Raw genomic sequence first — 13728 nt, forward strand, 5'->3', positions numbered from 1 at the left:
AAGCAATGTGCCACAGTTATGGGCCTGATTCTTAAAGTAGACAAGCATTGCATTCCTAAGCATGTACATTCAGAAGTAAATTCATTGGGACGTACTTCTAAGTAAGTGTGTTTAGGATTGCATCCCAAATCTTCAAGTTGGTGGCTTGGAGAGAGGCATCCATGCTTCTGACTCTTTTTACTCACAGGCATATACCTGCAACTCACTCTCCAATGAAAATTGACACAGATTGCCACGATCTGTATGGAGTAAGCAAGAAATCCTCCTAAAACCACAAGTTTGGTCTCAGTTCAAGAAGCTGAAATTCAGCTGAGTGTCTGGCCAGTCCCCACATGCCCCATGTCCTGAGCTAACTGCTATACCAAGGAGGCTGAGTTACAGAAGTGATCTCATAGGTTTGCTTTATCAAATCAATGTGATGCAAACTCACAGATCAATCTGTTTCCAAAAGGATCTTTTGTGTAAGCCTGCAGCAGAAGGTACCTATGTTATCTTTGACTCTTAAATGCCAGCAGCTGCTGCTGCTTGACTTCAGCTGTCATCACTCAAATGCCGTACAGCTGCCAGAATGGAACGGGGGCATCAGGAAAGGAGTTCTTTCCACGCTGACATCTTTTTTTAAAGCAGTACATTTTGTTTACAGCCTTCCAACCTCCTACTGTAGCTCTCTGTTAAGCTTCTAACTTTTTGGTCCTGATTAACTGCCAACTAGATAAACTCACACCAAAGGTCTTGTATAACTAGTGAATGTGTGTCTTAACTGCAGACCAACCCCCCTCCCATTTCCCAATCCAGCACCAGTAGCACAATATGCCATCATCATCATACAGATGGAAATAGTCCTAGTGGTGGTGCAAGGGGGAGAGGGGATACCTCAGCACATATTTGCTGCTTTTTAATTGGAAAAAAATCCCAGCAATCTCACAAAATGACGAGGCATCGCTGCATGAGGAGCATGACTGTTGGTGTTCACAGTTTTAAGAAAGCCGTGCCTGAGCATAAAGAAGGAGCTGCTCAGCCACACTGACATGGGCCCAGCACTGTTTTAAAAAGGGTATCACCCCTGACTACCGCTTACCACTTGAGACCTGGAACTCTACGGAGAACAGGAATAAAGAAGGCAGCAAGAAGCCACTGTCCCCTGTGGTCCCATCCCCCCTGCTATTGTTTGCTACAGTACAGGAAGACGAGACCTACATGCTCCAGTAGACCAACTGCACTGCACTTTATCATTCCTTCTGCTCTGCCAGGGTCAATCTTCCCATCTTTCTCTGAGCCTTAATCCCTGGGGCTCCCTGTCTGTTTTCCTCCTCCCAGTATTGTTGTCAGTCTGCCAACGTTTGCCATCACCCATCTGTACTCTCTGTTCCAATTTTTATCCCATTGGCTGCCTCTTCTCTCCTTTCTCCTGCTCCCTTCCTGCTGTTCCTCGCCTAGAAGACAATAGCCCATGTGATCTCTTCAGCTGTTTACCATCACTGAAACCTTGGTCCTCCTATCCTACGATGCAGCTATTACTACCCTCTCCTTTTGATGGAGTAGCTCATGGTTGTAGCGGTGGCCTCTTCCTATCCAAATTTAGGCAGTTCCAGTCCTTGCCCATCCTATCCCATCTCCCTACTTATCATACTTTGACATTTGTTTTGTATGACTCTATATACATTTTGCTCTCCTGGATCAGCCCCACCTATCAGCCTCTCTCACGGTTCAGCTCAGCGCTTGATGTTTAGCTCACCTTCTACCTGGCTCTTTGGTGATGATAATCGCTGACCCAGCTGTCTCTGAGCTCCACTTCTTATTTGATCTTTGCCTTTGAACTGGGCAAGGAAAATTGCAGGTGAGGAAAGGATTATTCCAGGCCTTGTGTTTTTATCATATATACTTATTTTATAAGAGGTTATAGTTTCCAGCTCAACCTGTGAGGCTCCTTGTATTTTTGTGGTTGCGTTCCCCCACTTTTTTTGTTGTCTATGCAGTTCTTTGTGTGTGTGTAAAGTGCCATCAAGTCGCAGCCGACTTATGGCGACCCCCTTTTGGGGTTTTCATGGCAAGAGACTAACAGAGGTGGTTTGCCAGTGCCTTCTTCTGCACAGCAACCCTGGGATTCATTGGTGGTCTCCCATCCAAATACTAACCAGGGCTGACCCTGCTTAGCTTCTGAGATGTGATGAGCTCAGGCTAGCCTGGGCCATCCAGGTCAGGACATGCAGTTTTTTACTTATCACTTTTCTGAAGCAGTTTTTTATCTGATAAGAGCCACAAAGCTAATCACGTGTATTTGCATGTAACATGTAAGGAAAGCCTTCTTTATTGATAAGCATAGTGTCAGATTCTAGGACTCCGTTGCCTCTCAGGAATCATCAACTTTACTCCAGACGTTAGCAGAGAGTTAAAGTAGAATTTATTTGAAAGGAAGGGTACAGTAATCTATGAAACACAACGTTACAATGGCGCCAAATCATTTGGAGGGTATTCTTATAGCGTACACACGCTAGCATGTTTACAAGTAACATCTTTGAAATGCAAAACATCAGCGGTTCCCCAATACCAAGAGAGAGAATTCACACCTTAAGATCAGAGCAGGATTACAATCAGGAAGTCACTTTGAAGTGGAGATCTCTCGAGCCTTTTGGCTGTTGCCTCTTCCTTCCCATGGGAAGGAGAGATGAAACGAAAGTCACCTCGCTATCCCGGGTCCGATTGCATGCCCTCGCTGACACTCCGCCTCCCCAAAGGCCCCCCCTCCAGATTTCCTGGTTTGTCCGGGTAATGGCGATGGAAATCCGCTACAAGGGTTGGAGCCTGTACGTGAACAGCGGACACCCACTCATCGTGACTGGAATTTAAATGTTTCCAACGCACAAGATATTCCAGTCGGCCCCTGCGCCTCCGAGAATCGAGCACCCTGGAGATTTCAAAGTGCCGTTCGCCCTGTACCATGATGGGAGTTGCCGCTTCGGGTTCGGGGTGCCATTCTGGTGCTTGTAGAAAGGGTTTTAGTAGACTCACGTGAAACACCGGGTGCACCCCTTGTAAGGATTTGGGTAGCTCCAGCTCTACCGTAACCTCATTGATAACTCTGGAGATAGAAAATGGGCCCACAAACCGTTGGCTCAATTTTTTACACGGGCGTAAAGACCTGAGGTTCTTAGTGGAAAGATACACCTTTTCTCCGACCCTCAATTCCCACTGAGGTGTTCTGTGTTTGTCTGCTTGTAGTTTGTACCTATCTTTAGCCTGTTCCAGGTTTTTTACAAGCCAGGGCCAAGTGTTCCTCACTGTGTGAGCCCATTTAGACACCTCGGGGGGATCGCCTTCTGGCGGGGTGGGTACAGCCCCTAATGGTCCAAAATCCATTCCATAAACTGCTTTGAATGGGCTCACCCCGGTTGCAGAGTGCACCGAGTTATTGTAGGCATATTCTGCCAGTGGCAGCAGATCAACCCAATTGTCTTGGTGATAATTAACAAAACAACGCAAATAACATTCCATCACCGCATTAACCCTTTCGGTCTGCCCATCCGTCTGGGGGTGATAGGCAGATGACAAACCCAACTGCACACCTACAATTCCTAAAAACGCTTTCCAGAACTTGGACACAAACACGGAGCCCCTGTCACTCAGGACCTTCCGTGGAAATCCGTGCAATTTGAATATGCAGTGCACAAACAAGCGAGCCAGTTTATGTGCAGATGGCATCCCTTCACACGGTACGAGATGAACTTGCTTAGAGAAAAGATCCGTGATTACCCACAGGACAGTCTTCCCCTGACTGGATGGGAGGTCTGTTATGAAATCCATCCCAATCACTCGCCAGGGTGCCTCGGGAGTTTCTAGGGGCTTTAATAATCCCGGGGGTTTTCCCATTAAACGTTTACTAGTTGCGCACACAGGGCAGGATTTGATAAATACTTCGATGTCTTGGCGCATCCCCGGCCACCAAAACTGTCTTCTTATTAGGTGTAAGGATTTAGCAAACCCAAAATGTCCCCCTATTGTTGAACTGTGGCTCCGTTCCAATATCTCCCGCCTCAGTTCCCTGGGCACGTAATGTTTGTTCTTACAGATACCGTTTTTGTCCGTCATCTGGGACGGGATAGATTCTTCCTCCCGCTCCCGTTGAAGAGCCTCCCCCCACCTTTTCTTGACTACCTCCGGGAGGCTTTCTGGAACTGCCCAGAGGCGGGGAATGGCAACATCCGACCCCGGCAAGGGGGTGGGTACCGGCCCTTCAGCCTGGTCCCTTCGCTCTATTTGGGAGATTCCCCCCCCTCCCCAGCGGTAGTGGTTGAGAGTTCTCCGGGGACTGCTGGGGATGAGGAGGTGGGAGCGACCACTTCACGAGGGGAACTCGAACTCGAGTCCTGTGCCGCCGCGCGGCTTTGCGCTCTGGTCAGAACTCCTGCACTATTCCCCTCTGGAGTCAAACCCAGGTGTTCCCGTGTGAAAAGAGAACCCACCGGCCGCTCAACCTGACACTCATATTGCGGCATGCGAGACAGTCCGTCTGCTAAGCAGTTTTCTTTCCCAGGCATGTGTTTGATGGTAAAATTAAACTTAGAGAAAAAGGTAGACCAACGCACTTGTTTGGCTGACAGCTTCCGCTGACCCAAAATAGATTCGAGGTTGCGGTGATCAGTACATACCACAAAGGGCTCGGCAGCCCCCTCCAGGAACTGTCGCCAAACCGTGAGTGCATGTTTAATCGCCATTGCCTCTTTTTCCCCAATTGGCCAATTGAGTTCAGGGCCAGAGAACTTCTTAGAAAAATATGCGCAGGGTCTAAGTCTCCCTTGATCATCCCTCTGAAGGAGCGCGCCTCCCATCGCCTTGTCAGAGGCATCTACCTGTAAGGTGAATGGCCTGGAGCAATCTGGGTGCGCCAGAATGGGTTCAGAGGTAAAGCGCTCCTTAAGAATTTCGAAAGCCGCCTGACACCTGGCAGTCCAAGGTACCTGGTATTGTGCAAAGGTGGCCTCTTGCCCCTTCCCCTTGGTTTTAAGCAAATCAGTAATAGGCAAGGCTATTTGAGCGAAATCCTGAATAAAATTTCTATAAAAGTTCGCAAACCCCAGAAACTGCTGAACTTGTTTGCGAGTTCTGGGAGGTTCCCATCCTAACACTGCCTGCACCTTTTCCGGATCCATGCTTAACCCTTGGGGAGATATCACATAACCCAAAAACGACAATTGGTCTTGGTTGAATGCACATTTTGATAACTTAGCATACAAATGATTGTCCCTTAGACGACTCAACACCTCCCGCACCAACTCTCTGTGCTCTGCGGGATCCTTGGAGTAAATTAATAAATCGTCGAGAAATACTATTACACCTTTAAATAGGAGGTCGTGTAGGATCTCATTAATTAATTGCATGAAGCACGAGGGCCCCCCAGACAGACCGAATGGCATGACTAAAAATTCAAACAAACCATAGCAACAAGAAAAGGCTGTTTTAGCTTCATCCCCCTCCTTGATCCGGACCCTGTAGTAGGCTTCCGCCAGGTCAATTTTCGAAAAAACACAACCCTCCTGTAACGCACTCAGGAGATCCGGGATTAAGGGAAGGGGGTAGGCATTAGTTTCAGTAATCGCGTTAAGCCCCCTGTAGTCTACACACAGTCTGAGATCAGATGTACCTTTCTTCTTCACAAAGAAGCAGGGAGAAGAAAATGCAGCCTTGGACGGCCGTATGAAACCCCGCTTCAAGTTCTTGTCCAGAAATTCTCGCAGCACTGTTTTCTCGTGAGGACTCATGGCATAAACTCGAGCCTTGGACGGTTTCACATCCTTAATCAGTTCGATGGCACAGTCCGTTGTGCGATGAGGAGGCAATAAATCACAATCCGTCCCTTCAAATACATCGGAAAAGTCACTATACTCTGGGGGTAACGTGGGCGTCTCCAAAGCAGCGGCGTCTCCCCCTTCCCCTCCAGGTAAATCATCCCGGCTGTGTCTCTCGCACTGGGGAGCTCCAAATACCACCTGCCTTTGTTCCCAATCAATGCTCGGGTTATGCCCCACCAACCAATTGATGCCGAGCACCACCGGGTAGGAAATTTTAGGAACTACCGTGAAGTGGATTTGTTCCCAGTGATTTCCCACCCCCAACCACATCTTGCGAGTGCGCAAATGAACCGGCCCCCCCCGCAGGTCACTCCCATCCATTTGATGGAAGTGTAGGGACTGGTCCAGTTCTCGAGTCCCAATTTTCAGACGCTCTACCACCGCCTGATCAATTAGGGTCCGGGAGCACCCGGAATCCACTATAGCCACAACAGCCACAGGTTCCCCCCCTTGGGGGTTTCGTAACACCACTCCCTGATCACTCACCCTACATGGAGCCAGTTTGGTTTCTTCCGCGGGTGCCCTCTGTGCCGGTTCCCTCACAGAAGGCCGTCCTCGTTTTTTGCCGGTGAGGGGCTTCGGAAACTATCTCGGGTACAACGATTGTGGAGATCCGATGAGGTTTCAGCTTGCAGGGCCGCCGCCCCACGGCGACCGTTCATCCCCTCCGCTCTCCTGTGCTCCAGATTCCGAGGTGGTGTCGCCTCCCGCTCTTGTGTCGCCCTGTTGCTCGTCCCTTCTGACGGCGTGTTGGTACATTTTGCTGCAAAATGGCCCATCTTCCCACACTGAAGGCAAGCTCCCTCCCTGAACCGACGCGCCCTGTCGAGACTGTAGACTCCTCGATGTCTTCCCTCTCGCCGGGGGCCTACTGCGTTGTCCCCTCTCGCGGGCGGGATAGGGATTGTCTTCGAAGGACGATCCCTGGAGAACTGGAGGGTAAGTTTGCGATTCTCTACCAGAGCTGCTAAACTTATCCACTCCTCCACCGATTCTGGATCTCCCAAAGTCAAACAGCCATCCAGCACTTCCCACCGCAACCCTTCACGGAAATGCTGGACCTTTGTAGCCTCGCTCCACTCCCGTATCTTGCACGACAAAGATAAAAAGTCTTGTGCATACTCACTTACTGAGCGGGCTCCCTGCTTCAAACGACGCAGGGCAACCTTTGCCTTTTCCCCCCGGTGGGGGTCTTCGAACCTGCGTCGCAGAGCGGACAAGAACTCATCCAGGGATGCCAAAACCCTAGGCATAGTCTCTGCCGCTGTCACTGCCCACTCCACCGCTTCCTTCTCCAGCAGGCTGATCACATACCTGACCCGAGCCTCTTCCGAGGCAAAGGTCTCCCCCTGGTCCTTCATGAAGCCGGAAATTTGGAGTAAGAAGTGAGGCAACTGTGAGCTGGATCCGTCGAAAGATACCTTCAGGTCTCTGGCCGTAGGGCGTCTGGGCGTGGGAGCCTCCCCAACAACGAGCGGTCCTGTAGTCGGCCGCGAATCCGTTTGGGGTGGTTGCACAGGCTGTCCAAGCCCCCTCACTGCCCCTAGAACAGCTGCGAGATCCCGCTGCAAGGTGTCTAGCTGAGTTTGCAGGTCCCGATTCTGCAGAACGAGCATCTGATTCTGTCCGCGTATCAGAGTGGCCGCTTCTGCCGTGAGGGTAGGGGTGTGAGCGAGCGTGGGGTCCTTCCACCCTTCCCCCTCTCCATACCAAGCGGCCAGCGGTCCCCGGTAGAAGTCGCCTCCTGGTTCTGACGCTGCTCTCTGCCGCTGCCCGGCCCCCGAGAGTCGGGGGGTCCACGTCAGCCTCCCAGGGACATCGGTAGGCCCGGGTGGGCGCTGCTCCGGGGTCGCTTCTCCTTGGCCAACCTCAATATCAGCGGGAGTCTGCCGACTTTCCTCTCCCGCGTTGAGCGGCCCCGAGGGTGGTACAGACATCCTAATACTACTTCTGACCCGAAAACAAAAAAGGTTGAGATTGTAACGTACTGTCAGATTCTAGGACTCCGTTGCCTCTCAAGAATCATCAACTTTACTCCAGACGTTAGCAGAGAGTTAAAGTAGAATTTATTTGAAAGGAAGGGTACAGTAATCTATGAAACACAACGTTACAATGGCGCCAAATCATTTGGAGGGTATTCTTATAGCGTACACACGCTAGCATGTTTACAAGTAACATCTTTGAAATGCAAAACATCAGCGGTTCCCCAATACCAAGAGAGAGAATTCACACCTTAAGATCAGAGCAGGATTACAATCAGGAAGTCACTTTGAAGTGGAGATCTCTCGAGCCTTTTGGCTGTTGCCTCTTCCTTCCCATGGGAAGGAGAGATGAAACGAAAGTCACCTCGCTATCCCGGGTCCGATTGCATGCCCTCGCTGACACATAGAAAGTTAATTGAAAATGAGTAACCACCTAAGCTGATGGAAAGTCATGCGCAAAAAGTCGATGGGAAACAATGAAATGTACTGTAAGCTCTAGACTGGCTTGTGCCACCAACAAACCCGAAATGATTGCCTCCCGAAGCACCTGGAGTTGCCAGAAGTCTCATAATTCAGCTGGATTTCATGGAGATGTCAACAGTATGATTTCGCCATGAACGGTAGACATGCCACATCACAATTTGTATCAGTCTTTTGTTGAGATGCCACAATAATATAAATTGTAGGCACTTCATAGCTGTACCCCATGTAGAGGTCTCTGTTCATAAAATCGGGGCACACACCTCCTGTCTGGGACTATTGACAGCCATCATATGGCATCCTTCAGCTATAGGAAGCAGCCCACCAAACAGCAATCTACTCAACTGTTTCACCAGTGATGCAAACATATGTGTGTCACATCACATTTCAATAAGTACCCATCTGCCTACCCAGCAGAAACCGCTATTACTATATTGCTTCTCCCCCCCCCCTTTCCCCTTCATGCATATCGTACATTATGAATGATCTCTTGGGGACATCAAGCCAGCCTCTTGAAAATATGTTCTGTATAGTAAATGACAAGTGATGTGTAGACAAATCTCTGAATCACAAAGGAAGGAAAATTAGGTGTAATAAAAATTCAGCACAATTCTGCTTCAGATCAGTCATCAAAGGCAAAAAAAATCCCCTGTAAATTGCTCTTTGTTTTGGCAAATTTTTATTAATGACAGTTTTGCAACGGCAGCAGAAAGAAGCAGACCAGATTAAAATATGAAAATATATGGACATGTATAGACCACTTAACCCATATTAGCCCATGCAGTCTTTATAGCTTACATTTTGGACTGGCAGGTGTTAGGAATTATTAAGCATTATTGCTTCTTGACATGATTCTATGTATTGTATATGCATTATGGCGTCCAAATACATATAGCTGAGCTTCCAATATAAGTATTAGATCCCATGTTGATCCCTCCCCCCAACGTGGCCCCAACTTTCTCCTTTTTGTCAGGTCCCATTTCCTCAGCAATGGCTCTTCTCAAGCTCCTAGTTTTGCTTTGCAATACGGTTCTCCTGTACACATCACATGACTTGGTGGTCAGTCCCCAACTTCTCCCAATGCCTCTGTTTGATCCTTATAAAGACTGTGGACCCTATAGGTGGGGGTATGCCCTAATTTCTGTATTCTGTACGGCATACATACTGTTGATATTAGATCAATGTTAAATGGTGACTGTACATGTTTATCAGATACTGAAACTATTTGGGACTGGCAGATTAAAGAATAATGTAGCACAATTAATTTTAGATTTTCTGATGAATGTGTTCAATAGGACCGATATGCTATACACATATTTTTGCAGCTAAGGCCCAACAAAATTGTCACATGATCTTGAAGAATTCTGCGGTACAATTATCCGAAAAAGATCTGCAGATGAATGTCATTTATTTTTCCTGCTTTTGGTCCCATGGCTTCCTGTGTCCTTCCTATTGAAATCTAAAAGCCTGGAAATTTCTGAGAAGAATGAAGTTGTATTGTTGCCCATAAAACTGCAACAGCTGGAAGACAGGCACAAGTCATTTAGGAATAAGGACTTAGGGGCTATCGTTCTTACCCTGTTCTGATTGCACTCACATCATTCCTGGAAGCATTAATTTTTTTTTATGTTGGAAGACAAAGCAGGTAGTAACCTCTGTTGCTTTACCAGCTGAAATCCGCTTCATTTATTCCTTATCTACTGTCTTTGGATACATTTTTATTGGCTTTGAGACATGTAGCTTTGTTCAGATTCCTGAAACAAAGCAAATCTATACAATGCAGGAGAAGAGCTTCTAAATAAACACTGGAAGCAGATCACAATAGGAGAGAGATGTGAAATATTATTTTACACTACAGTTTATGAGATTGATATTGCTTTCCATCTGCAGAACATGTCTCTCAGTGTTTTGTAACTGGTGCTCCATAAAAGAATAAATATTACGAGGGTTGCAAGTGGCATTTTGAAAGAGAGGTTTTATGATGTTGCCCTTCACTGTGAGAATATCCCCACTGACAGGATCTGGTGTGGAGGGTGAGGATGAAATATCTGTGACAACACAGCTTTCATCAAGTGAGAACAGAGAAAATGATAGAGTAACACCATCTTCTGTTCTTAGAATAGAGGATTGCTCGTACAGATTAGAATGAGCTACTTAAATCATAGCTAAAAGTATTTCTTGGTGTATACCTCTTCACACTGCAAGAGAGAAATTGTGTTTTTGAATGCTTTCTTGCATTGACAAATCCTGCATGTAGAAAATCAGCACATCAGTTAGAAAAATCCTAGTTTCCCCCTGTGCTTGATATGCTTATTTTCTATATACAGTGCTTCCCCCTCCCCCTTGGCTGAACATTAAAAAATATGGTTCCTCCAGAGGCCATGGTGTAACCCAATTTTGCTGAATAGGTAAGCTGGACCTTACTCCCAGGTAAAAATTTCACATGGGAAGGGTTGGAATCACCATGACAGGTACGAGTACCATTTCATGATCCTTTCTTTGGAGGGAGTAACATTTTAACAAGGGGTGTGCATATCAATATGACCTTTTTGGTATTTTTCGGGGGAGAGGGGTTACCAACAAAAAAACGACGGCAATAAACGGGGCCCCAAAAAGTGGGCTCCAAATAATGCCAAATTTATTCAGCATTATTCAGGGTCGCTATGGCCCCGCCACCATTTTTTAGCCTCCTCCCTCCCTTAATTACCTGCAGTTTCCTTTGGCGCACTCTGCTGCCACGCTGAAGGACTGGAGCTCCCAGCCAGCCCCACCTCCAGTTTCCTTTGGCTTGCTTTGGTGTGGAGTTCAGCTGCAGAAGCAAAGGACTGAAGGCAGGGCTGTGTGGGGGCTCCCAGCCAGCCTCGCTCCAGTTTGCTTCCGCCCGGGAAGTAAACTGGGAGCGGAGCTGGCTGGGAGCCCCCACACAGCCCCGCCTTCAGTCCTTTGCTTCTGCAGCTGAACTCCACACAGAGTTCAACCACGGCAGGACACAGAACTGAAGGCTCGGCTCGCTCCAGACCCAGCCTTCAGCTCCGCATCATATTTTTCGGGTTTGGGATTATTAACCCAAAATTTTCAAAAAAAAAAAAAAATCGGGAATAGCCAAATTAAGTATTTGGCTTTTTTTGGGGGGGGGGGGGGTTCAAAAATGTCCAGGTCTAATAAACCTGAACACGAAAAATACCAGCCAGAAATTTTGTTAGTCTTTAAGGTGCTACTGTATTCAAAATGGATAAACTATTTGGTGGCATTAATCACTGAATAATTAAAATGAATGAAAGCATTGGTGTTGAATTTGGAAATTCCATGTTTCTCATGACTTAGATCACCTTAACATATAATAAGGAGATGGGCAGAAGAGGAGAAATTAGATGCTCTTATTAGGTTTTTCTTATTGAACCAATTAAAGTCAAACTTGTTGCATTTCCTTGTTTAAAGAATATGGCCCGTCCCCTCTTTGTATAAAAATAAGGAACTAACATTCTACTGAGACGGAAGAGAGGTTGCGAAGGAGCCAAAATCCTGTTTAGAAGGAGGAAATGCAATGCATGGTGTCATTATGACTTGAATGTAGACACAGATAGAGAGGAAGGAGTCTGGGAGAGGCTTGCCTTCCGGCTTGCCTTCCAGCATGCCTGTGAGCAATGCCCTAGCAATGGGGAGAAGAGAAAAGAATATTTCTTCTCTCCCTGGCCTCTGCCTGCCCTTCTTCCTCTTTGGCTTTCTCCAGGCAGGCCTTATAAAAGGGTATCTGGGGCAGGACTCCCCCAGAGTCCCACCAATGCATCCCAAGACCCTTTAGTGACTGGCCTCCCAGCCAATGGGCTGTTGTCCCTCCCACTCTCCAGCCTGCCATTCCCCCTCCAGGGCTTTAAAAGCCTCTCCTAGCCTCTCCTCCTTAGGGGTCATCTTATATTTTCCCAGGTTGATTCCAGCCTGCTGGGCCTTCTACATGCTCTGAGGAGTTCCAAGAAGTTGCCCCTTCCACCCTCGTGTTGCCTAGCTGCCCCCTGCTGGTGTTACTTCACCTTCCCTCCCGTACTCATTCTGTGGCAGGCAAGGATGGTCACTTGAGGCTCCTGCTGCCTGAGCAGGGGCAGCCAGTAGTTTAGCCTGCAGGAGGTTGCTCAGACCTACTGTGGTTGGCTTGCTGGGCTCCTCAAAAGGAGGTAAGTGGGGGTCAGAGGGACTCTGTCCCTGAACAACACTGTAGTTGGACCCATTCCTAGTGATTTACGTACATGACTATAGCTTCCAGTTAACCCTCAAAACCAAGTATCTGTTTTCCCCAGATACCCATAAAGGAGAGGTTCTTTTAAATCTTTTACTTGGTGTTTCGGTTTACTCAAACTGAGGAAGTGATGTAGGCTTCTTGTGATGTTCATCTTATTCTTTATCTCACCCTTCTACTGTTGTTTTATTGTGAGGAGCATGTTAATATATCAGAATTCAGCCAGACACCTAGGAGATGTTGCTATACTAGGGTTGCCAGCTTTGGGATGGGAAATACTTGAAGATTTTGGGGGTGGAGCCAGAGGAGGGTGAGGTTTGGAAAGGGGAGGGAGTTCAAAGGAGTATAATGTCATGGAGTCCACCTTTCAAAGTGGCCATTTTCTCCAGGTGAACTAATGTCTGTCACCTGGAGATCAGTTGTAATAGCAGGAGATCTCCAGCCACCACCTGGAGGTTGGCAACCCTAGTTTATACATGAATTAAAGGCCTCGTAATTACTAGCGAAAAATGCAAATGTGCATTTGTTCATCCTCCTCCCTTGAAATGATGGGCACAAAGTAATTTATCTGCCTCCAATGCTAATCAGAATGCTGAAATTTAAGGTCCCTTTCATAGGGGATTTTTAACCCACTCTGGCTTTTGAAGGCAAATGTTTAGTTTTGTTTTTAAAGGTTTCACAAAGCTTAAAGCTAAAATAATATCTTCCCACAGTTAATGAAGACTTAATCCAGGTTTTCCAAAACCTTTTGATCTGATGGGTTTTGTTGTTGCACTTCAAGGTGTGTGAAACCTTTGCTTTTAGAAGCCAAAGAGGGTTAAAGAACCCATACAAATGGGACCAAGACATCCTGATTGTCACAGGGAAAAATTAAAATGGACATTTTATATCTAACAGTCAAAACTTCAACACATGAAGTATTGTGTATTACATTCCAGCACAGAACAAGCAGAATCTCATATTAGACAGGATAATGACTTGTGAGTTATGTTTTAATGGAGATGCAAAATAGAGTCTTGTTCTACAAATCCTCTTTGCAGAATCAAGAATATTTAGGCTTTAAATGAAAGGCATCATGTGGAACATATAACTAAGGTCTATTTGTTAAATAGAGTGCATAAACACCAAGTATTTCTGAATAGAAACTATCTGGAATATTGACTCATCAAATCAAGCAGAAAGAGAGATC

At 47.0% G+C, this 13728-nt stretch overlaps 1 protein-coding gene across 2 annotated transcripts in view; it reads left to right on the forward strand.

The window, feature by feature from the left end:
* GALNTL6 (polypeptide N-acetylgalactosaminyltransferase like 6) overlaps positions 1-13728 on the forward strand; it is a 620684-nt gene that overhangs the window by 579271 nt on the left and 27685 nt on the right. The window lies entirely within an intron of this gene.

Source organism: Euleptes europaea, chromosome 9, assembly GCF_029931775.1.
Source record: "Euleptes europaea isolate rEulEur1 chromosome 9, rEulEur1.hap1, whole genome shotgun sequence".
NCBI lineage: Eukaryota > Metazoa > Chordata > Lepidosauria > Squamata > Sphaerodactylidae > Euleptes > Euleptes europaea.